We start from the raw sequence: 25,739 nt of genomic DNA on the forward strand, positions 1-25,739 counted from the left end.
AAAAGGGGGTGGCACCGTTTAGAGGAAAGCGTGTTTGGACCAGCAGTCAGGAACTTGAGTCCTGTTCTTGGTCCTTCTGACTGTGTGACCTTGGATGAGTCACCTTACCCTTCTGACTGTGTGACCTTGGATGAGTCACCTTACTCTCCCTGGGCTATGGTTTCCATACTGCAAAATGCAGGCTTGGGCTAAATGCATGATTTCCAAACCAAATTCCCAAGCCTCCATCAAGCCAGCTCAGAGGTTGTCCCTGTACCGACAACTGGGGTTCCTGGCTCCTGCCTGCCGAAGGGAGCAGCCTCAGTCTCCTCTCTGGTATTTATGCTTCTGCAAGCTGTTGTTTGAGCAAAGCAGTCACTAGAAAGTGAAAATTATTAGGTGGCCTGATCTCAAAGACCTCTGGTTCTTACATTCCAGCTGTCTATAACTCTGACATCCCATCCAAAGATCAGGAACACCCGTTATCCCAGCCTCTCCCCGTCTTTCCCAGGAAGCACCGGGGACGAGCGTCTTTAGCATCAGAAACTGCTCATCAGTGGCCGTGAAGCTGCAGTGGGAAAAGGAACCTGCGTTTATAGGGTTTCAGCCTCTGATTCTGGAACAGAGCATTTCACTCTCATGGGATATAGTTGCCCCTTTGCTCCTAGCTTGGGGCCCAGCTATTGGAAGTGGTCTGGAAGCCGTGTAATTTTGAGGGCTGCTGTAGCCTCCATCCCGTGGCCCTAGTCAGCTTTCCACACGTGCTGTCAGGCTGCTGAGTCCTGAACCTTTACTGGGTGTCTCTGAGGTTAAGGCAGTAATGACCACCTGTCAGCTGCAAGCTGGGATTCTGAGCGCTGGGCCTCTCCCAAGAGTCACTTGCTAGTTGGTGTTAAAGAAGCTTTTGCTGCCCCACGTCAAGGTATCACTTATCTGGTGCCTGTCTTGGAAATCTTTTCCTTTCACTCCTTAAAAATGTGCCTTCTTGTGCCACAGACGTTCCTCCATCCCTTCTGAAATCATAGTACATGTACTCTGGTGTTGCCAGGAGTGAACGTTTAGGAAGTAGGCCTTCAGTTTCCCTGCTGCTTGAAGCAAATATAGTACCTTTTGTTACGTGTCCCAAGACGCCCTGGTGAACACAGACGCCTGTGAGGAAGGTTTGGCAGAGGAAACCATCATGAAAGACCTTTTTAATTGAGGAATATATAGCTGGAGACCCAGGGGTGTTGAGCAGTTTAATTAATGTTGATGAGAAATGAAGACTTGCTGTTTAAAAATGAAAATGCAGACCTCCTATCTCCATATCCATCGTGTCGTTGTTCCTTTCACCTGCTTTGTGATTTAGCAAACTTCCTGGAATGCCCACGATGAGACCAGGCACCTTGCTGAACACGGGGCTGCCAGAGGGGAACAAGCCCAGGCCTTGCCCTCAAGGGGCGTGTGGCCTGGCTCGGGAAGGAGCTAAGCAGTGACAGCCCGAAGTGGTCCGTGCACGTCAGGAAGGTCCTGGGAGTGGGGCACTCGGGGTGAGCAGCCACGTGCTCCTGGCTGGGGCCGGAAGTGTTCCTGCAGGAGGTACCCCAGGGGGATGACCTAGAGGTGCTCCAGAAAGGGGGGAGGGCATTCCGGGGGGGGCAGTGCGAGGGACTTGGTGGGTTTGGTCAAGTGTAGGAGCTCAGAGTCGCTGTTGGGTCTGACCTTGAGGGAGAGAGGAGGAGGGAGCGGGGGCCTGGACTGAATATGCAGGATCAGGCTGGGAGGACCTGGAATACTTTAAAGTTACGCACGCTTGTCAGTTTGGGTTTTACCCCGAGGGCGTGGGGACTCGCAGCAGAATTTGGGGCAGATTGGGAGGTATGGGAGGAGGTTTGCAAGGCTGCTGAGCATGGGGTTGATAAGCAAGGGCTCCGGGTGCAGGTGACTGGGATTTGAATCCTGCCTTTACTGTCTTCCAGCTGTGGGCAGGTTACTTAACTGTGCCTCTGTTGCCTCATCTTTAAAATAGGGATGAAAACCCTCCTTGTCTTATAGTGTTCTTGTGAGGAAAAAATACATCCACCTAAAGCTCTTACAAAAATGGGTCCAAGGGGCCTCCCTGGTGGCGCAGTGGTTGAGAGTCTGCCTGCCGATGCAGGGGATACAGGTTCGTGCCCCGGTCCGGGAGGATCCCATATGCTGCGGAGCGGCTGGGCCCGTGAGCCATGGCCGCTGAGCCTGCGCATCCGGAGCCTGTGCTCTGCAACGGGAGAGGCCACAACAGTGAGAGGCCCGCATACCGCAAAAAAAAAAAAAAAAAAAAAAAATGGGTCCAAGATAAGCACTTATTAAAATTTAGTTATTGTATTTTGGGCAGGGGGGCATATCGCATTTTCCATGAGCAGTCTCTTAGACTGTGTATCACTTAGCTGTTGGCATAATAATGCTGGGTAAAAAATACTCGAAAATGCAGCAGCTTAGAGCAATGGTTTATGATCGCTTTTGCAGCTGTGGGTTGGCAGTGGGGCTTGGCTGCTCCACGTTGGTCTTAACTGAGCAGCCGAGCTTCAGGCAGTGGCCCTGCCTGGGCCCACGGGTTGGGTTCCCGTCCGCTCCATGTGGGTCCAGGCTGAGGGCAGCAGCCGTTCCGGGGCAGCTCCTGCAAAGGCCGTGGCAGAGCTGGAAGGGGAAGAGGAAACCTGCAAGGCTTCTTCGGGCCTGGGTTCCCTGCGGCCCAAGCAAGTCACAGGCCAGCAAGCCCAGGGTCAAGGGGCCAGGGGATGATTCTGATCCCCTTTAGTGGGAGGAGCTGCAGAGTCTCTTGGTAAAGGCCATGCACACAGGGAGGGGGACGGGTTGGGGCCACCAGTGAGGTACCATGGGCTGCGCTGGCATTTCCTCCAACTGCAGCTTCTAGAGGGGAGTTTCCATGAGGGGTGGAGCCAACACTCAGCTGGCCAAGCGTGAACCCAGGGTCTGGCTTCAGTTAGCGCCCTTCCTGGTTTGTCCCAGCGCCGACCTTTAGGCTTTGCAAATGCGTGCTTTCTCCTGCTTCTCGGAGGCTTTGGGGGAGACTGCACATTTCAGGGGAAAATGTACTGGTGTGGGTTTGAATCTTCGAAGTGGGGACAAGAACATACTCTAATGATGCAAACTGGAAAGATGGGAGAGTAGTCGAGGTGTTGCTGCAGGAATGCTCGACAGCCTCTCACAGACTCAACAGGCTGCAGTGACGGTGAACGTGTCAGCAGATGTGAACTCCACGAGAAGACTTACGGTTTAAATCCAAGAATAGAATGTCTGTGCTTACATGTATTTTTAGATGCCTTTCTCCCAGTACAGTTGAGGAATTGCATTTTTTCTGGGCTCCCTGGCATTTGCTTTCTACTCCCTGGGAACCTCCTGTGAGACGTGCCAGGCTCCCGAGTGGCCACCCCTAGGCAAGTGCTGGGAGAGAGGTGAGGGAGAGGCAGCTTGGGTGGGATTTATTAGTGGGTAACTCTGCCTCTCGTCCTCCCAGCCTCCTCGGGGCTTGGGAGTAGGATGGGGACAGTGCCGGGAGGAGCCGAACACTCCGGCTTGGCTTTGCCAGCACGTACGGTAATCTCTCTCTTCTTCCCTGGCCTCCTTATGCTGCGTGAGAAATGTATCCATTCTTCTCCAGCAGAAAAGAGAGAAGCAGGGAACGGGAGGGCATTCTTATAGGTTAGGCTTTTCTATTTTATATACGAGACTATTCTGTGAAATGAAATGGCACATTACTTAACATGCTAGTCATGTATTAGATTAAAAAATTCAGCAAGATCTCTAAAATTACGCTCAATAATTAAGCATGATATTAAATTGAGCAGTTTTTTCAGAGATCGGGAGGAAATACATTCTAGAATTTTTTTGGTAACAAAAACAGCATCAGATATAACAAGTGAAACATTTAGCAGTGTGATTGGCATACATAAGATGCTGAGTAAATTGTACCATTGATGGCGATGACGATGGTGCTCTCTCTGGCCCGTTTGTTGGTGAGGGGATTAAAAGCAGAGAATACCAGGCTGAGCACTGCCATTCAGTGCCTTCGTCCAGAGGAACCTCTCTCAGCCATTCCCTCCCGACCTGGAAAAGCAGCAGGAAAATGAACCAGAAAAGCTCAGATTCTCAAACCAAGCCATGTAGATACCTAAGAAATTTAAAAATTTTATTTCCTTACTTCTAAAAGATGCAATTCAAAATAGTCACTCCAAGAATAGACGTGCTGAAACCCTAATGGTGCAATTCTATTCTGAGTCAAAAAAAAACACATAGGGCTGGAAAATGATGAGTCATAGCTATGCAAATGAAAAGAAAGATCATAGGACTTCCCTGGTGGCGCAGTGGTTAAGAATCCGCCTGCCAATGCACAGGACACAGGTCCGATCCCTGCTCCGGGAAGATCCCACATGCTGCGGAGCAACTAAGCCCGTGTGCCACAACTACTGAGCCCACGTGCTGCAACTACAGAAGCCCGAGCACCTATAGCCCGTGCTCTGCTACAAGAGAAGCCACTTCAGTGAGAAGCCTGCGCGCTGCAACAAAGAGTGAGTGGCCCCTGCTCGACACAACTAGAGAAAGCCTGTGTGCAGCAATGAAGACCCAACGCAGCCATACATACATACATGCATACATACATACATACATACATACATACATACATACATACATAGAAAGTTGAAGATGTGTAAAAAAAAGAAAGGTCATAATGTCTTTTGCTTCAGGGTGTGAACTGATGGCATAAATCTGTCCATATTACTTAGTGGGGGGATGAATTTGGATAAAAGCATTCAGTGATATGTGTTCTTTTTTTTTTTTTCTTTAAGCATCACTTATGGCTGAGATGCTAAAATAGTTCGTCCATTGGCAGCCTTTCCTGAGTGACCACTGTGGGCAAGGCTCAGAAAGAGTCACTGCAAGGATTGTACATGAGTCCCTCCTTCCTTCATTCTCTAATAGATGCAGCCTTTGCTTTCCAGGAGCTTATATCTTTATGGGAATGGCAAGATGCAGACATTAGAAACCTAAAAAACAAGGGCAAATTTACCTAGTACATACTGTCTATGGTAGGCTTCTAATAGATCTGGAGGAAAAACTCAATTGAGTGAAAATCATGGTTCTAAATCTTGACCAAATTAAACAATGAATTCTTTGACTTCTTTCATTTTTTTTTTCAGGGCAAAGAGTGTTATTTCCAGGTGTGTCAAAGTTAGAATAATATTGCCACCTAAGAAGTAGTCCTTCCCTGTAAAATAAGCAGAGAATTCAAACAGTTAGTGACTCAGCTACCATACACTTATATACCCTATAATTACATTTTCAAAGCCTTCTACTGAATAGGAAGAACTGATTTGAACAGGAATTATCACTTAGTTGATTGCTGCCCCACTGAAGATGAAATGGTGTGATGATTTGATTTGCTGATAATCTCTAGCTGAGATTTCTAATAAAACTAATATGTATATTTGGATTTTTACTTTGAGGTTCTTGTACTTTATATTAAAAAAAGTAAATTGGAATAATTTCCTAACTATATATAAATCAAATGTGCTAAATTTTTAAAATAAAGCAATGAGGAAGGATTATTTAATAGATTATTTAATAAATGGTTTGGACATAATAAGATATCAATTTGGACCCACACCAAACATACCATGCCCCAAATATAAATTCCAGAGAGTTGAATATTGCAAATCAAATAATAGAAACACTAGCAGAAAATATAATATTTATTAGGTCTGCATAGGAATAACAATTTTCATGGCTTCAAAGCAAAAGAAGCAACCAGTGAAGAAAAAATGAGTAGATTTGAATATATTAAAATTGAAAACTTCTATACTAATGAAGAGACATACTGAGAAAATTTGCATTAAATTTGTGACACATAAATGATATGTGTTATAACCTTAATATATAGCTCATTCAAATGTATAAGAAAAGAACTGGGGCCCTAATAGATAAATGTAAAAGATAATCGCTCCCATTTATTAAATATTTTTCTATGCCCAAATAGATTTACAAAAAATCAGACGATACTGATCGTTTTGTACACAGAATGTTTTGTAACCAGCTTTTCTCACATGCCCAGACTGTGTTACTAACTAGTCTTCTAAATCACGGCTTCCAGGGGTTGCAAAGTATTTCACTGGTGAAGAAGTACAGCTCAATTTTATTTCACTGAGTTTTCAGTGCTGTATGTGAAGGTTACAGAAATCTAATTTAAGGTGATTTTTCTACTGTCTCTTCTACTTATGAATTATGGTCTGCTGTTAAAATTATGGTAATGGAAAAATACATCACATTGTAATTTACAAAGCACATTCAATATTGTTTTTATCAACAATTTTATAGGTAGCGTTTGCCACTGAAACCTGTTTTAGTGAAAGAGGAAATATAATTTGAGATCCCATGCTTTTCACAACATGTCATCAGTTACCTTTAGAGGCCTTAGTAAAAGGAACACGTTAATTACCATCGCTGTGAGCATTTCTAGGGTAGTGATGACTGTAATGTTATGTTAGGGCACCTTTTCAAGCATGTCATTCCCTTATCTTGCTTTTATAGCAGAGGAAATAAAGGCACTAGAGAAATGTCTGAGGTCACACAACAAGTTAACAGCAGATAAACATTAGAACTGGCAGCTCCAGAATTCCCACTGTGTGTAATTAGTTCACTGCAGGCGGGAAATGGCAGCATGGGGGATAAATGGCAGATGTGGTGTTTGGGGACCTAGAGGCTGGTGGGAATTCTCTGTGCTCTTGTGAATCGTTCATTAAGTTAGTTTCTTTCTGAGGTTCTCATTGCGTAGAACTTGGAGCCCTCTCAGCCAGGTACCTTATTCCTTAGGATGAAAGGAAACACTACAGTCACCCCCTAGCGCCTTGATGGGCTAGCGAGGTGGAGGATATTGGCTGTGGGCCTCAGTATTTTCTTGGGCATTGCAATCTCTTCCTGAGGTTTTTGGAGTTCGAGTGTGGTTCTGTACTTAGCTCCTGATGGACCCCCGAGGTGGCTGGGGGGAGTGAAAGGGCAGGAACTGTTTGACTGTTTACAAGTTCACCCTCCTTCCCAGCAACTCCAGGGTCCAGAGTCACCTGATAAGCACTTGGTCAGCTCATGGAGTGCATGCTTGCCTTTTTTGTTTGTTTGTTTACTTTTTTTGGTCTCTTTATGAGTGATACATATGGAATGGGTGGACTGCCTCATATTCTTAGGCATCTGACAAAATCATTGTAGGAAACAAGGTGGTGTTTGAAAGCTAGCATCAAGAGATTTGATTTGGAGAATTCTAGAGAGTACAGAGGCAGTTTGCCAAGTTGGAATCAAAGGCTGGCTCCATCTGATGCTCTAACAAGCTCATTAGATTCTGGCATCATGATTATCTTAATTTCATTGGCCCCCTTTTAAGGACATGACCAAGTATTTAGTCACCAAGGGCTGATTGGAGAGAGAGGAATCTGCCTCTGCTTTAGAACTTTCAAAAGAAGGTGGGCTTTGGAGTTCAGCTTCTCTTCTGTCCACTCTCAGAGGAGCTTGGCAGCCTTCACGAGGCTCTACTCACTGGCTACACAAAGCGAGGTGCATTAATTGGCAGCAACAGTATCCCCTGAGAGCTTGTTAGAACTGCTCAGGTCCCATCACTGTGCTCTTACACACCCTCCAGGTGGTTCTTCCACCTCCTCAAGTTTGAGAAATACTGGTATGTAAGGTGTAAATTGTTTGACTCTGAAAGGTGGTTTGATCAGTGGCAAAAGCTTTCTTCCTGATTATATTTTGTGTTTATACATTTATGACCCTTAATAAATACTTTTTTTTTTTTTTTGCGGTACGCGGGCCTCTCACTGTTGTGGCCTCTCCTGTTGCGGAGCACAGGCTCTGGACGCGCAGGCTTAGCGGCCATGGCTCACGGGCCCAGCCGCTCCGCAGCATGTGGGACCTTCCCGGACCGGGGCACAAACCTGTGTCCCCTGCATCGGCAGGTGGACTGTCAACCACTGTGCCACCAGGGAAGCCCTTAAACAGCTTTTTAAAAGGTTGTTTTTCATTGTAAATTGCTACATTCTCATTCTAAAAGCTTCAGAAAATACAGAGAAGTGAAAAGTAAAGAACAACTTACCCCTCAAGTATACTTATTCATAACATTTTAAAGGTACATTTTCTTTCTGTCTTTTCTGTGCATAATTTTGAAAAACTTTACATTTTTTCCTGATTGTAGAAATACTATATGATTATTGTAGAAAATCAAGAAACTAGGAAAAAGCATAAAACAGAGAATGGAAACCATCCTGTATATTTAGGTTCTGGGATTTTACCTAGTATTATAAAGTGGTACTTCATAGTCTTTGCATCTTTCCCTTGGTTTTTGAGGGTCCTCTCAGATAAAAACGTTTGTTTTTAGTTCTTATACTACTTAAAGGTCCTGTTTCTTATTTAAATTTGATATGATTTTAAAAGATTCTGGTGTAATCATCAGTGTCTCAAATATTTTATTTTGTGGTCAGAATGAAGGATTTATTATCTTTTATGTGCAGTTGAGAAATTTAATTGACTCCCCACAAGTAGGGCATATTCTATATTATGTATGAATCGTCTTTGACCAGAAACTTCCCAGAGGGTAGAAAAGACTTCACTGTTGAAGGATGCATGACAACACTTCTCCCCACTTGCCTGATAGGTTGTCTTCCGGAGGGGAAAAGAGGGACCGGTTAGATCGCTGATCCCTAGAGAAAGTCCTTTTTTCGTAGGTGTACTGCTTAGAAACTTCCAGATGATTGGAGAACTCCATTGCAAGGAAGCAGGTTTTTGTTACCTGGGCTCTTGGCTGAGACTGGAAGAATACAAGAGAATGAATCTTTGTCCAAATCTCTGGGTTTTTTAGGTAGTTTGAGAGAAATCTAGCATGTGATTTTGAACATCTGTAGAATAACTGGCTTCAGTGTTTGAGGCAGGTAGGAGACATCTGGTTGTTATTTTCCCTGTGACGCATTTGCCAGGCTTTGTTTTGGAATAAGTCATTGCCCTCAGTAATGCAGAATTCATTGCATTAAGTGAAGAATTCACCGCATTTTTTTATGTCTGTGGACTAGACTCTTTGCTCAAGTCTAGTTGTTCCAAGAGTAGTTGATGCAATTTACCATCCAGAGGAACACAGTTCAGAAACTGAAGTAACAAGTATCCAAACTTCAAACTTTACTTGCCTCTGCCAGATAACAGTAAGAAGAGATTCAATGTATATTTCCAAAAATTGTAAGTAACATCTCTGAAAGTTCTCTCCCTTCTCTCCTGCCTCACACTTCTGGTTCAGCTCTCCTCAAAACTCATTTTCACTCTTCTGATCCATACCTTTCTGAAGTTCTAGGCACTTCCTCCCCTGTAGTTCTTTACCCTATGGATCACTTTAGCCCCACTGACTTCTTGTAGTTTTCTTTTGATAACTTCCAACTAGGGAGAGTCAGTGACGGGAATTTGTCCAATTTGTGGATGGGGCAGTGGGTGTGGCCTCAGCATAACCTGATGGGAAAGGATTGTGGCCACTTAGTTATTAATAATAATAGCTCTTGGTTTTTTTTGGTGTGTGTGTTACACAGGCTTCAGATGTGCCCTGTAGTCCATGCTTGTTGCCTTGGTGATGCTGTGTGTTCTTCAGAATGGTGGAGTCACTCCAGTGAGTTGTGCAGAATTTGTTATGAGTATTTGCTTATTGGAAAACTGAGTATGTGATGCATGAAACTGGGCTGATCAGGACTGAATGGAATTGGAAGGTAGCAGATCCAAAGGTACCACACCCAGACACTGCTGTTGCAGATCTTGGCTGAGAGCATCTTACTGAGAAGCTGGTTGGGCAGGAAGGGCTTGTGGTCTGGATATTGCATTAGCCAGCTTGGCATTTAAATTTTCCAAAGAGTTTGACGTATTGCACCATTTACAAAAATGTCCCTGTGGTAAATTTCAACGCTTCAGCCTCCTGTAATTCTGCATGTTATTCTTTTTAACCAGCTTGACATCTTTCTACAGCATCATTGCATGTCCAGTCACCCGTGGTGCTGAGCTGTGTTCTCTATTGTGACTCTTGGTCCCAATCCTATAGAAGCTTACACTGAAAGCCACAAACTGTTCCATTTTTATTAATAGAAGCTTAGGATTTTTCCCCAGGCAAATATCTTGGCTTGCTGTATAATTATTTTTTCTTTTTGTAGAGGGCAATTTGTTCTCTTGAATTAGAACCGAGAGGTTGGGAATAACTCTTGCTGGCTTCTACCTGTCATAATTGTCCTCGCCCACGTTTTAGACAACCCAGTGTAAGCTAGCCCACTCCCTGCACAGAACAGTCTGTAATTTCGAGGTGCATCTGGAGGCTCCCTGTTCTGGCAGGCTTCACAGTCGGTAACCATAGGAAGTAAACACTCATCAGTATTTGGTGTATAGAGACACGTACCGTGACAATGTAAATGCCTCTCTCTCTACATGGTTCTATTTCATACATTTCCAAGAAGTCAACAGGTATGAACAGATGCAGCCTGATTGATTTCTGGGAGGGTAATGACGGAGCATATTTGCTGTGGGATAGGTAAATGGAATCTTTGGCACTGGGATTCCTTTATCTTTTGTCTGTGGATAAAAAGTGTATGACTTACTTATCATTTAATCCCACACCCAACATTAGCCATGGTGCTAGGTGAGGGGTATGAGGAGAGGGACTTACAAAAAGTGATAAGATGGTGGGAATGTAAAACTTGGCTTGGCAGGGTCTGCCTGGGATTTTGCTGAGTCCATAGCAACACTTAATTAACTGTGCAAACATTCTATTCAAGATAAGACTATAACAGTTGCCTGGGGGAAAATTCTTTTGAGTCAATATTTGATCTTTTTTATAGTATTTTGGCTCTGCTGTTCAAACTCTAGCAAAGTTGCTATAATAAATGCCATTTCCAGGGATTTGCTGTATTTACACACAAGGTCAGTTCTGGAAGAGGTAAAAGATTGGAATCACTGTCTAAACAGAGGTTCTAAGGGGTCTCAAATGAATCTTTAAACATGGAGATCCTTTGTTTCAATCAGTTGACAAATAATTATTAAACATCTGTAGTAAGTACTCCGGGAGAAGATTCAAAAATACAGGGTAAGGGCTTCCCTGGTGGTGCAGGAGTTGAGAATCTGCCTGCCAGTGCAGGAAACACGGGTTCAAGCCCTGGTCTGGGAAGATCCCACATGCCGCGGAGCAACTGGGCCCGTGAGCCACAACTACTGAGCCTGCGCATCTGGAGCCTGTGCTCCGCAACAAGAGAGGCCCGTGCACTGCGATGAAGAGTGGCCCCCGCTCGCTGCAACTAGAGAAAGCCCTTGCACAGAAACGAAGATCCAACACAGACAAAAATAAATAAATTAATTAAAAACAAAACAAAACAAAAATACAGGGTAAGATGTTTGCCCTCAATTTGCTTATAATCCAGCTATGGAAATGAAGCTTTAATCAGTATATGTGATACAAGATACTTATACTAAATAACAGTCATAATGGCTCTGACTTATTGGCTAATAAACAGCACCACACGGTCCTAGTACTTTCCGAAGCATGAGCTGACATGCTCTGTCCTCCCAGTTAGGCAGGCGCTGTTGGTTAGTGTGGAGTTCGCCTGGAACGGACAACGCTGTGGGAGTTTGCAGAAAGGTGAGAGAGGGGAGCAGAAGAGACGTGAAGGAAAACCCTAAGGAAGAGGTCTCTCAATCCAGATCTGAAAGACTGGGAAGCAACAGGACGTACTGTATAGCACAGGGAACTATACTCAGTATCTTGTATAACCTATAATGGAAAAGAATCTGAAAAAGAATGTATATGTGTGTGTGTATAAATAAACCACTTTGCTGTACACCTGAAACTAACACAACACTGTAAATGAACTATACTTCAATTAAAAAAAGATACAGATAAAAAATAGTTACAAATTTGCTCTAAAAACATATTGGGAAGCAGACGGCTGTGTCATGGGAAGAAGGAAAGGGCCATGATGGGCATTTGTTGTTTTTCCTTGTAATACTGATACCTTCTGTCGCTCTGGAAAGTTGTTTTACCCTTCCTTGACTCGCAGCACATGTGCTTTTGGTGAAGGGGACAATAAACAAATACAGAAGGAAAACATGGAATGTCAGTGTGATAAGTGCTTTGAAGAAGAAGAAAAGGAAAAGGAAAGGATGCTGAGGTGGTGGAGGACGGGATTTGTGATTTAAAAGGTTGGTCACCGAAGGCTGATTAAGACACTTGGGTGAATATTGAAGGAGGAGAGAGAAAGAGCTATGAAGGTACCTATGGGAAGAGGCTTCTAGGCAGAGGGAACAGCAAGTGCAAAGGCCCTGAAGTGGCAACTTACCTAGTCTGTTCTAGGATCATCAAAGAGGCCAGAGAGGCTGGAGAATGGTAGCAGGTGATGTCTTTAGAGGCAATGCCTGCCCAGTTGCTGCTTGTTTTGATGAGGAGGATGGTGGTGATGATGTAGGAGGAGCTCTTGAGAGTTTCGGAGTGAGGGGAATTGCAGTTGGGCAGCTGTACCTGCTTCCTCCATCCCGGTGCAGCTGTAGCTTCTCGTGGGCAGAGGCACTTCAGCAGCGTCACATCCATCGCCTGGCAGGTAGGAAACCGGCGATATAGCTCAAGCCCTGGGCGAGAGCACCCGCGTGAGCTGAACGGCCCCCTCACCTCAATCCTCACCGTGTTTTCTTGGCCTGCAATTCTGAGTTTTTCCTTTGATTTCCTGCTTGGCACCGATGTTCCTTCTGGAACAGCCACCCTGGCCTGAACTGCAGCCTCTTGGCTGGGTCCTTGGCTCCACCTGTTCCTACCCCGCCAAACCCACTGCCGTGTTGCCGGGGGTCAGTGCTGGTTCTGGGCCGTATCTGTAGTTATCTGGGGCTCTGTGCTGAGTGGAGAGTTAGGAAGATGCTCTGTGCTGCTGGGGCCTTCTTTTCCCCCACCCCGATGTTTTTGGTTATCTCCCCACCACTGCGTGTCTCCTTGGATAACAGACAGGGAAACTGGAATTAGCTCGGTGGCCCTTGCTTCTTTAGACACACGTGCTGGACGGTTGCCAGAGTCCTTGGGGCAGGGCTGTGACGCGTGGATTCCCTCCAGCCTGGGTTTGCCTGTCTCTGATCCTTTCCCTTTAGCCCCTGCAGCTGATCCACTCAGTTATAAGCATAGGCTGTAGCAGAGAGGATGGAGACCTGGGGTGGGGATGGGGACCCAGACCAGGCAGTGTGAATGGAGGAGGAGGGCGGACGTGGGGATTTGAAGAAGCCTCAACAACACTGTAAGGTCTGCTCTAAGGTGACACGGTAAAAAGCAGAACCAAGACAAGCATTTAAGGCTTTAGGGATGAATATTAATTCACAAGTTGCAAACGCAACAAGCCCTTTCACAGAGTCTTATAGGTGAGTCATGACCAAGTTATGTAAAGAAGAATGTGTCTGCCTTGGAGACCCCGTGAGGGTACAGGTGGGGCTGGGTCCACATGGGTTAAGTTCAGATCAGATGGTTGAGCTAATATTTGCTCAGCCATAGGGTCACTTGTGTGAGGACACGCCCATGCACACACACATACACGCACATTCTCACCCATTCCGTCATTTGGTTTCTGTTTTCAGTTGCTGTTACTTCTGTGTAGATCTAAAACACCAACGTGAATGCTTTTAATAGGAACAATTTCAGTGCCAAGGGGCCCAGTTTTGAAAAATACAGACAAGAGGCTGAGGTACTGGAAAGTTCTCTGCAGTGAGAACCTGACTCACTAGAGGTGCACGTAGACGCTTTTTCGAATTTCCTGTGACTCAAGGCATGCTGTTGGGTCCTTCTGGTGCTGGAGAAGAGTAATGGGGTTGAAAATGTTATCATAATGAAAATATAATATTGGCGTGATCCTAGGAGGTGGTTAAACTAAGGCATGTTCCGTCTATGAAGAAAAATGCTAAGTAAAGCAACTGGTCTCCCCGGCCCGACCACTTACTTTCCTGGGAAATGGATTAATTTAACATTTAGTCAGCTTCCAGAATATCCTATGAAATGCTTTAACGTTTTAAAATAAAGTTTATTTTCTGAATAAGTAATTGACTCACATGATTCAACATTAAAAGCCACAAAAGAATATTCAGTGAAAACCCTTCCTCCTCTCCCTCCTCCAAGTTGGCTGGTTCCTTCCTCAAGGCAACCCACCTTACCAGTTTCTGATCTATTTTGTTAAATACAATAGAATGCGCTCCACCTGTGTTAATATTAAGGCCAAACAAGGTGGCTTTTCTCTCTTTGAGGAACTTCTATTTAATAAAAGAAAGTGAGCCAGTCATTGATACTGTATTTTGGAAACTTTTACTATAAATCCAGTAATTACAAAGTTCTTAGATGCTGAAGTCTATATTTGATACTCAGTTTTTCGGTCCTCAAACTAGCAGCAGTAACAAGCTCCTGGGAGCTTGTTGGAAAGCAGAATCTCTGGCCACTGCTGCGTCTCATTTTCACAGCATTGGCCTCAGGTGGCAGAGTAGGTGAAGGTCCATACAGAATGCAGGAAAGGAGGGCTGGTCTGAAGTGGAGCCCTGCTCCTCACCTTATTCCAAGGGCTCTGTTTTGTTACTAAATTATATGATGCTGATTTTTTCTTAATTTGGAAGCAGATGAAGGTACTGTGTAAACTTTTTGTGATTTTGATTTTTAAATTCAGAAATCTTCCAACTTTTCTCCTTCCTTATGAATTGTTCTTAAACCTTTGGCACTTGCTGTTTGTTGCTTCCTTGTGGGGCTGTGCTGAGCTAAGTGAAATAAGTAATAAGCAAGTGTTAATAGGAAAATGTAGGAACAGCCAACCAGATACAGATAGACAGCTTCTGGTTTGATGGGTACATATGTTTATGATTGTGGTTTTATATTATGTTTTGCAGTGTGTTTGTACGTTGTATTAATTTTCACATTTCTGAGCAATTTAGACTTAATGTATATGTTTGTGCTAATCTCAGTGTGATGGAACTAAATAAATAGTTAATGGGATTCTGAAAAAAAAGATTTAAATTTCTTAAAAGTTGTCAAAATTTTTCCCTCCAAAACAGGAGGAAAGAAAGAAGGAAACTTTTTTGTTTTGTGTAATTAGAGGAGAAGAGGGCAGAAATTACTGAAAGCCCGATGTTGGGTGAACGTGTAAACTAGTGCAAATAATTTGAAGTTAACAAGGAACTTGTGGAAAATTTACAAAAAGGAAATTAGATAGTAGATTATAGGACTATATTGTGGGTTTTTTGATGTTGTTAAATGCTTAAAAAATGTTTCTAATCACTAAAGGGTTCACCTTCTATAAAACAGGTAAGATAAATATGTGATCCACATGATTTAAAAACTAATGCGAATGGAATACTCTTTTGAGTGTGCTGTGGCAGGGTTGGAGGATGAGTGAAACAGAAACAAAAGCAAATTCATAACAAAACCATGCCTTCTTAAAAGTGAGACACTTAAGCCTAAGAAACTGGGGTGAGTTCTACTAGTGCTGGAGAAGGAGGCCTAAGGGAGGGAGGAGGCCAGTCCAGGAGAGAAGGCTCCAGAGAAGAGTGGTTTAGGGGAGAAAGACTGCTGAATACGGGAAAGTGAAATGTCAGGATTCAACACGGAAATGAGACCCCTTTCGCCAGTGGGACAGTGAAAACTTTAAAATTATTTGCACATTTGGGTAATTACTCACACCTGGAGTAATTTTAATGCTAGAAATCTATTTTTAAGGGAATGTCTGAAATTAAAAAAATCTTTGGCATAAAAATGTTCTTTAAAGTGAAATTTATAATAGAAATGGAAAGTGAGTTAGTTTTCTAACAAGAAGGGAATAGATAAGTAAATTGTAGTACATCCATAGGATGGGTCATTTTACAGGTAAAATAATACTTATGATATGTTTTAAATTAGGTATGAAGCAGGATAAAAATAGTTTGGAAAAATGACGGAAGGAATTTTGATGGTGGCTGTGTATATGTGATGGGTTTTTAAAGTTTTATTGGAGTATAGTTGCTTTACAATGTTGTGTTAGTTTCTGCTGTACAGCAAAGTGAATCAGTTATACATATACCTATACCCACTCTTTTTCAGATTCTTTTCCCATATAGGTCATTACAGAGTATTGAGTAGAGTTCCCTGTGCTATACAGTAGGTCCTTATTAATTATCTGTTTTATATATAGTAGTGTGTATATGTCAGTCCCAATCTTCTAGTTTATCCCTCCCTTCCCTTACTCTTTGGTAACCATAGTTTGTTTTCTACATCTGTAACTCTATTTCTGTTTTGTAGATAAGTTTATTTGTACCCTTTTTTTAGATTGCACATAAAAGTGACATCATATGATATTTGTCTTTCTGTGTCTGACTTCACTCTATGACAATCTCTAGGTCCACCCATGTCATTGCAAATGGCATTATTTCATTCTTTTTTTGTGGCTGAGTAATATCCCATTGTATATATGTACCACATCTTCTTTATCCATTCCTCTGTTGATGGGCATTTAGGTTGCTTCCGTGTCCTGGCTATTGTAAATAGTGCTGCAATGAATATTGGGGTGCATGTATCTTTTTGAATTATGGTTTTCTCCGGATATAGGCCTAGGAGTGGGATTGCTGGATCATATGGTAGCTCTATTGTTAGTTTTTTAAGGAACCTTCATACTGTTCTCCACAGTGGCTGTACCAGTTTACATTCCCACCAACAGTGTAGGAGGGTTCCCTTTTCTCCACACCCTCTCCAGCATTTACTGTTTGTAGACATTTTTAATGATGGCCATTCTGACTGGCGTGAGGTGATACCTCATTGTAATTTTGATTTACATTTACATTTCTCTAATAATTAGTGATGTTGAACATCTTTTCATGTGCTTTTTAGCCATCTGTATGTATTCTTTGGAGAAATATCTATCAAGATCTTCCCATTTTTTGATTGGGTTTTTTTTTTAATATTGGACTGCATGAGCTGTTTGTATATTTTGGAGATTAATCCCTTGTCGGTTGCTTTGTTTGCAAATATTTTCTCCCATTCTGAGGGTTGTCTTTTCATTTTGTTTATGGTTTACTTTGCTATGCAAAAGCTTTTGAGTTTCATTAGGCCCAATTTGTTTATTTTTATTTTCATTACTCTAGGAGGTAGATTGAAAAAGATCTTGCTGCAATTTATGTCAAAGAGTGTTCTGCCTATGTTTTCCTCTAAGAGTTTTATAGTATCTGGCCTTACATTTAGGTCTTTAATTCATTTTGAGTTTATTTTTGTATATGGTGTTAGGGAGTGTTCTAATTTCATTCTTTTACATGTAGCTGTCCAATTTTCCTAGCACCATTTATTGAAGAGACTGTCTTTTCTCCATTGTATATTCTTGCCTCCTTTGTCATAGATTAGCTTACCACAGGTGTGTGGGTTTATCTCTGGACTTTCTATCCTGTTCCACTGATCTATATTTCTGGGGTTTTTTGTGCCATACCATACTGTTTTGATTACTGTAGCTTTGTAATATAGTCTGAAGTCAGGGAGTCTGATTCCTCCAGCTCAGTTTTTCTTTTTCTTTTTTTTTAAATAAATTTATTTATTTTATTTTTGGCTGTGTTTGGTCTTCATTGCTACACGCAGGTTTTCTATAGTTGCAGTGAGTGGGGGCTACTCTGTTGCGGTGCATGGGCTTACCATTGTGGTGGCTTCTCTTGTTGTGGAGCGTGGGCTCTAGGCATGCGGGCTTCAGTAATTGTGGCACATGGGCTCAGTAGTTGTGGCTCATGGGCTGTAGAGCACAGGCTCAGTAGCTGTGGTGCACGGGCTTAGTTGCTCCACGGCATGTGGGATCTTCCTGGACCAGAGATCAAACCCATGTCCACTGCATTGGCAAGCTGATCCTTAACCACCACACCACCAGGGAAGCCGTTCAGCTCCGTTTTTCTTTCTCAAGATTGCTTTGGCTATTTGGGGTCTTTTGTGTTTCCATACACATTGTGAAATTTTTTGTTCTTGTTCTGTGAAAAATGCCATTGGTAATTTGATAGGGATTGCATTGACTCTGTAGATTGCTTTGGGTAGTATAGTCATTTTCACAATAGTGATTCTTCCAATCCAAGAACATGGTATATCTCTCCATCTGTTTGTGTCATCTTTGATTTCCTTCATCAGTATCTTATAGTTTTCTGAGTACAGGTCTTTTGCCTCCTTAGGTAGATTTATTCCTAGGTATTTTCTTCTTTTTGATGCAGTGGTAAATGGGATTGTTTCCTTGATTTCTCCTTCTGATCTTTTGTTGTTAGTATATAGGAATGCAAGAGATTTCTGTGTATTAATCTTGTATCCTGCAACTTTACCAAATTCATTGATGAGCTCTAGTAGTTTTCTGGTAGCATCTCTAGGGTTTTCTATGTATAGTATCATGTCATCTGCAAACAGTGACAGTTTTACTACTTCTTTTTCAATTTGGATTCCTTTTATTTCTGTTTCTTCTCTGATTGCTGTGGCTAAGACTTCCAAAACTATGTTGAATAAAAGTGGCGAGAGTGGACATCCTTTTCTTGTTCCTGATCTTAGAGAACATGCTTTCAGCTTTTCACTGTTGAGTATAATGTAGCTTGGGTTTGTCACATATATCCTTGATTATGTTAAGTAGGTTCCCTCTGTGCCAATTTCTGGAGACTTTTTATCATAAATGCGTGGTGAATTTTGTCAAAAGCTTTTTCTGCATGTATTGAGATGATCATGTGGTTTTTATTCTTCAGTTTGTTGATGTGGTGTATAACACTGATTGATTTGCAGATATTGAAAAATGGTTGCATCCCTGGGATAAACCCCACTTGATCATGTTGTATGATCCTTTTAATGTGTTGTTGGATTCTGTTTGCTAGTATTTTGTTGTGGATTTTTGTGTCTATGTTCATCAGTGTTATTGGCCTGTAATTTTCTTTTTTGTGTGATATCCTTGTTTGGTTTTTGGTATGAGGGTGATGGTGGTCTCGTAGAATGAGCTTGGGAGTGTTCCTTCCTCTGCAGTTTTTTGGAAGAGTTTCAGAAGAGTAGGTGTTAACTCTTCTCTAAATGTTTGGTAGAATTTGACTGTGAAGGCATCCGGCCCTGGAATTTTGTTTGTTGAAAGATTTTTAATCACAGTTTCAATTTCAGTACTTGTGATTGGTCTGTTCATATTTTTTATTTCTTCCTAGTTCAGTCTTGGAAGGCTGTATCTCTCTAAGAATTTGTCCATCTCTTCTAGGTTGTCCATTTTATTGGCATAGACTTGCTTGTAGTAGTCTCTTATGATCCTTTGTATTTCTGTGGTGTCCATTGTAACTTCTCCTTTTTCATTTCTAATTTTATTGATTTGAGTCCTTTCCCTTTTTTCTTGATGAGTCTAGCTAAAGGTTTATCAATTTTATCTTCTCAGAGAACCAGCTTTTAGTTTCATTGATCTTTTCTATTGTTTTCATTGTTTCTATTTCATTTATTTATGGTCTTATCTTCATGATTTCTTTCCTTCTACTAACTTTGTGTTTTGTTTGTTCTTTCTCTAGTTGCTTTGGTTGTAAGGTTAGGTTGTGTATTTGAGACTTTTCTTGTTTCTTGAGGTAAGATTGTATTGCTGTAAACTTCCCTCTTAGAAATACTTTTGCTGCTTCCCACAGGTTTTGGGTAGCGGTTTTTTTGTTGTTGTCATTTGTCTCTAGGTATTTTTTGATTTGCTCTTTTATTTCTTCAGTGATCCGTTGGTTATTTAGTAACATATTGTTTAGCCTCCATGTGTTTGTGTTTTTTCAGTTTTTTTCCTGTAATTGATTTCTAATCTCATAGCATTGTGGTTGGAAAAGATGCTTGATATGATTTCAATATTCTTAAATTTACCAAGGTTCAATTTGTGACCCAAAATGTGATCTATCCTGGAGAACGTTCCTTGTGCACTTGTGAAGAATGTATATTCTGCTGCTTTCGTATAGAATGTCCTATAAATATCAATTAAGTCCATCTGGTCTTATAGGACATTCCATCTGAAAGCAGTGTTTAAGACTTGTGTTTCCTTATTAATTTTCTGTCTGGATGATCTGTCTATTGGTGTAAGTGAGGTGTTAAGATCCCCCATTATTATTACATTACTGTCGATTTCCCCTTTTATGGCTGTTAGCATTTGCCTTATGTTTTGAGGTGCTCCTGTGTTGGGTGCATATATGTTTACAATTGTTATATCTTCTTCTTGGATTGATCCCTTGATCATTATGTAGTGTCCTTCCTTGCCTCTTGTCACAGTCTTAAAGTCTATTTTGTCTGATATGAGTATTGCTACTCCAGCTTTCTTTTGATTTCCATTTACATGGAATATCTTTTTCCATCCCCACACTTTCAGTCTGTATGTGTCCCTAAGTCTGAAGTGGGTCTTTTGTAAACAGCATATACACAGGTCTTGTTTTTGTATCCATTCAGCCAGTCTGTCTTTGGTTGGAGCATTTAATCCATTTACATTTAAGATAATTATTGATATGTATGTTACTATTGCCATTTTCTTAATTGTTTAGGGTTTGTTTTGTAGATCTTCTTTCTTCCCTTCCTCTTTTGTTCTCTTCTTTTGTGTTTCTCGCCTAGAGAAGTTCCTTTAACATTTGTTGTAAAGTTGGTTTGGTGGTGCTGAATTCTCTTAGCTTTTGCTTGTCTGAGAAACTTTTGATTTCTGCAAATCTGAATGAGAGCCTTGCTGGGTAGAGTATTCTTGGTTGTGGGTTTTTCCCTTTCATCACTTTAAATATATCATGCCACTCTCTTCTGGCTTGCAGAGTTTCTGCTGAAAAATCAACTGATAACCTGATGAGGATTCCCTTGTATTTTATTTGTTGCTTTCCCTTGTTTTTTTTAAATATTTTCTCTTTGTATTTAATTTTTGTAAGTTTGATTAGTGTGTGCCTCAGCATGTTTGTGCTTGGGTTTATCCCATATGGAACTCTCTGTACTTCCTGGACTTGGGTGACTCTTTCCTTTCCCATGTTAGGGAAGTTTTCTACTATAATCTCTTCAAATATTTTCTCAGGGCTTTTCTCTTTTTCTTCTTCTGGGACCCCTATAATTCGAATGTTGGTGCATTTAATGTTGTCCCAGAGGTCTCTGAGACTGTCCTTATTTCCTTTCATTCTTTTTTCTTTACTCTTTTCTATGGCAGAGATTTCCACCATTCTGTCTTCCAAGTCACTTATCCATTCTTCCACCTCAGTTATTCTGCTACTGATTCAGTCTAGTATGTTTTTCATTTCAGTTATAGTATTGTTCATCTCTGTTTGTTCTTTTGTTCTTCTAGTTCTTTGTTAAACATTTCTTGTATCTTCTCAATCTGTGCCTCCATTTTTTTTTTCTGAGATCTTGGATCATCTTTACTAGCATTACTCTGAATTCTTTTTCAGGTAGATTGCCTTTCTCCTCTTCATTTAGTTGTTCTTGTAGGTTTTTATATTGCTCCTTCATCTGCAGCATATTTCTTTGTCATCTCATTTTGTCAAACTTTCTGTGTTTGTGGTTTCCTCACTGGAGGCTATAGACTCGTAGTTCCTCTTCCTTTTGGTGTCTGCCCCCTGGTGGGTGATGTTGGTCCAGAGGCTTTTGCCATTATCCCATTGATAGGGGGTTTGATTGGTGATGTGACCAGAGCCTGCCCTGGATATTGAGCAGTGCCTCCTCTTTGCTTTGTGTCCAGGACTGTTTCTGATTCTCCAGAGTGTTCTCCCAGATCCAGGCTGAGAACTATTTAAGGTCAAGGGCTGTTACTTGCCATCTCTGCCTCTCCTGGGTACACCCTAGTATCTCCTGGGCCATTTATGCTCCACCAGCCACAGACACCTCCTCTTGCAGGCCACCAGCTTCCTCCTGGGGCCCCAGCTCTTGGTGGTCCCCCTGCCAAGACCATCTGAGGGGTGCAGTGGGTGCAGGAGCTGAAGGGCCAGGAAGGGGCTGCATGCCACCTGGGCAGGAGTCAGGGGGCCAAAGGAGGCAAAAGAGAGAGAGTGTGATGGGTTTTTTTAAAAAAAAATTCTGGATCTAATAAATAGGCTGTATAGTGAAGATATATTACCTGAAAAAGTAGCAGAGAAATCCTTACTCTAATTAAGAAAAAAAAAAAAAGACCAAAAGTTGAAATGGACAGAAATTTGGTTGCCTTTATTTAGTGGAGGATATTATCATGAATGTTTTAAATCTGAGGTGTTCAAGGCATTTTTGTAAGTTGCTTAGCAATATACAGTCAAGGCTAAGATGTACTGGGGTTGGAGTTGGCTATATAGGGAGGGGAGGGGAGAAAGGAACTCTTAGTGGGGAGAAGTAAAACATTCCTAATCTGGAATTCACATAGTTTGTAGGCTCCCTCCACCACGTACATGAGGCATTTGTAATTTGTGGAGATGACAACCAGTGCCTCTGGCTGTAGATGGCCAAGCTGCTGGATGCCTGTAATGGATGACAGCTACGGATGTCTTAGTGACCAGTGTCCTGTTAGATGCCACAGGACTCCCTGGCAGCTCATTTTTAATTCCAGGACGTCCCTTGCAACTTTGAAAAGATAGGCAAGAAATCCTTGCCAGAGCATAAGCAGCATCAGTGATGTCTGCAGGAAGCTCTGGAGACAGTGAAACTTACCAGCTTTCCAGCAGCCCAGGGAGGTGAGGGCTTTGGTTTCTGGCTTGGTTTAACTAGCCATCTGGACATAATAGATTAACTCTGAAAAATATGTTCCCTATTAGGAAACTATTGTATTTCTATACATTTCGATTTTTCTTAAGGACAATGTGACATGTAATAAGAAATGGTAACTATAATTTAAAAAAATTTTTCCCTAGGACTGTGATGAAGCAGCTCCTGAAAGGAGGTTTTTAAAGTGATTTGAAGGGAGTGGCTTTTAAGGTTTTCATCCTTTTCATCTATCTTATTCTTTAAAGTCAGTGAGTTGAGCACATCCATATGAACACATGCAATTATACTGCTCCATTTTTGAGCTCACCTGTGCCACTGTGAAAGATTAGCACCATTAGCACAGTGTGTTAGCCTCTATCCTCGAAGTGCTGGGTGTCTTTTTAGTGGATAAAATGCAAGTTTAATAATGTAAGACCTGAAGTTAATCACACTGGCATCTAGCTTTCAATTTGTCATTTGGCTGAAGGTGACTCGATTTCATTGAGAAAGAAGGTAAGTTAGAATGGCATCAAGTCCCAACAGGGTAACTTTGGGCTAAAACTGAGTTGCTGCTCCTTGAAGCACGTGCTGCTGCTTCAGGAGGAGCTGACGTTAAAGGGGCTGCTCTGAACTGCTTGGTCCTCAATAGGAAAGGGCAGTGGTGGAATTCACACAAGGGTGTGACTGTCAGTGATGTTAGTTTGCCTGAGGCTGAGACTGTCAGGTCACAGTGCCACAAGGTCAGGCCAGAGGAGGGTCCTTGAAGGCCTGAGGGCATCCCATATGTAGGGTGGTATGAATGCTCCTGGCACCCCTGCCTTCCCTGGGAAAGTGCCATGATGGCTGGGCGGAAGCCTGTTTCCTGCCATAACCAGATCTTCCTCTGTGTTGGCTTTGCTTCCCTCTCAGTTCATGAAATGCTTTACCCAGATGCCCTCTGAGTATGCTGGAGGGCAGATTCCTTTCTATAAACCAATGATTTGAAATGTGGACTTGTCAGCCAAGATAATAAGTGCAGTTTCTTGAAGTTACCTGGTCCTATGAAGATTAAATCAGTGACCTTGGCTTTTTCAGGATACCCATGGGTCCTCTTTTCAAGTTGGTGCGCACACGAAGGGGAACGTTCCTCCCAGGCACTGTCCTGAGAGCGGCCCAGAGCCCAGCCTCTGGTACTAATTTCACTGATAGTCATGGAGGCCTGGCTAATTTTAAAACTGAGAAGAACAAGTAGAAAATTCTAAGATAGTTGTCACTACAATTTCTCCTTTAAAGACCAGCAAATGTTACCACCATTTGCATTACCTCTGGACTCCCATTTGAGAGTTTCACTCTAAACTCCATGAGGGCTTTTAGACAGGGCTGGTGTCTATTTTATTCACCCCTAGGTCTGACTTGCAGTGTGTGGACTGGCATCCAGCACGTAGCAGGTGCTCAATTAATATTTCTGAAATGTGTGGCTTCCATTTCATAAAATCTAACTCTACCCATATTGTTCCAGCCAATATTAAATGTAATCTAGATATTACTGACGTTTGCTGTAGTTTGGATTTTAGCCATAGCTGGCACACACCAGGGATCAATTCATAAAACCCACCCTAACACTGATTGCTTTTAGAGGTTCATTTGTATTTTCTGTGGCTTCATTTGAAATGGACACCATTTTGCAAGCTCTTTGCTGGACTGACACTTTTGGAAGATGATGTAGATTAATTGTATGTTAAATTTCGGAAGTGGCTCTGAACTTCTAGCTTCCCTTGAAGTCTTATTACTTACTAAAATGCCATTTGTATTCACTCCTTTTTTCTTGCCTCATTTTTAGTAGCTACATTCTTTTTAGCAGATTCAGGCCTTTGAAAAGTAATGCATTCCCGTAGTGGGAATTACAAGTCTTGGGGTAGGTGTGCTGTGTTGGCTTAGATTTGTAGTGGTGGAAGCACCTTCTCTATAGACAGGGCCACCCCAGGCTCTCCAAGACAGGAGTTAGCAGGCCTCCAGGAAAGGAGAGTTTGCCATTTCTTTCATGCTTTTACTTCTTACGACTTTTCGCAGCATATTTTTTCTTGATTCCTGAGTTCTAATCTTTGTCAGTGGGGGCTTTGTGACTTACAGCAGTATACTTTATTTCTCTGTACTTGTTTCTTCATCTCTAAGATAAGGATAGAAGTCCTTGTTCACCAACATTGCCAGACCTGGGCTATGTAGATGTATTAGTTTGCTAGGGCTGCCGCGACAAAGCACTAGCCCAAACTGAGGGCCTTAAACAGCAGAAATGTATCTTTTCACAGTTCTGGAGGCTGAGAGTCTGAGATGGGCAGGGGTCAGCAGGTCCGTGCTCCCTTGGAAGGCACTAAGGAAGGATGTGTTCCAGGTCTCTCTTCAGCTTCTGGTACTTTCTTATGGCAGTGGGACTCCAGTCTTCACATGGTGTGTGTGTGTGTGCACGCGCGTGAACCCAAGTTCTTCTTTTTATAAGGACCAGTCATGTTGGACTCGGGCCCACCCTACTCCAGTATGACCGCATCTTAACTGATCACATCTACAATCATGCTATTTCCAAATAAGGTCTCATTCTGAGGACTGGGGGCTAGGACTTCAGCATATGAATTTTGGGGGGACACAATTCAACCCATAACAGTAGGCAAGAAGGTCAAATAGAATTGGGAGGTTTGAAGTTACAGACTGTGCTGTTTCTCTCAAGTTCTCTGTTCTTTCTTGCTTTTAAAGAATCTAATATATTAGGAAAAATGCCAACCTGGGACACATAGATTTACTCTCTGATTGGGATCCTTCTTATAAGGACCAGATAGAAGTTAACTTATGTGGAGTTTTGACTTAATCATGTTTTTATATCAGGACATTAGTAACATGTAGGCCCTTTCCTGAATTCAGCTGCTACCATGCAGAGGTGCAGGATCTGGGGCTGGTGCTGTAAACAGATGAAGACGCAGTTGCCTTTGTCAGTGCATTGCTGGGCCTTGTTTGTTTGCTGGCTTCTTTGAGATCCCAGATAGAAGATATAATAGAAGATCAAAGGCCTCTATAATTACTCCCCCTCAGCAGTTCTTGCTAATGCCTGCACAGTTATTTGTACAGC

Source organism: Mesoplodon bidens (assembly GCF_964165515.1).
Source record: "Mesoplodon bidens genome assembly, chromosome: 8".
NCBI classification, from domain to species: Eukaryota; Metazoa; Chordata; class Mammalia; order Artiodactyla; family Ziphiidae; genus Mesoplodon; species Mesoplodon bidens.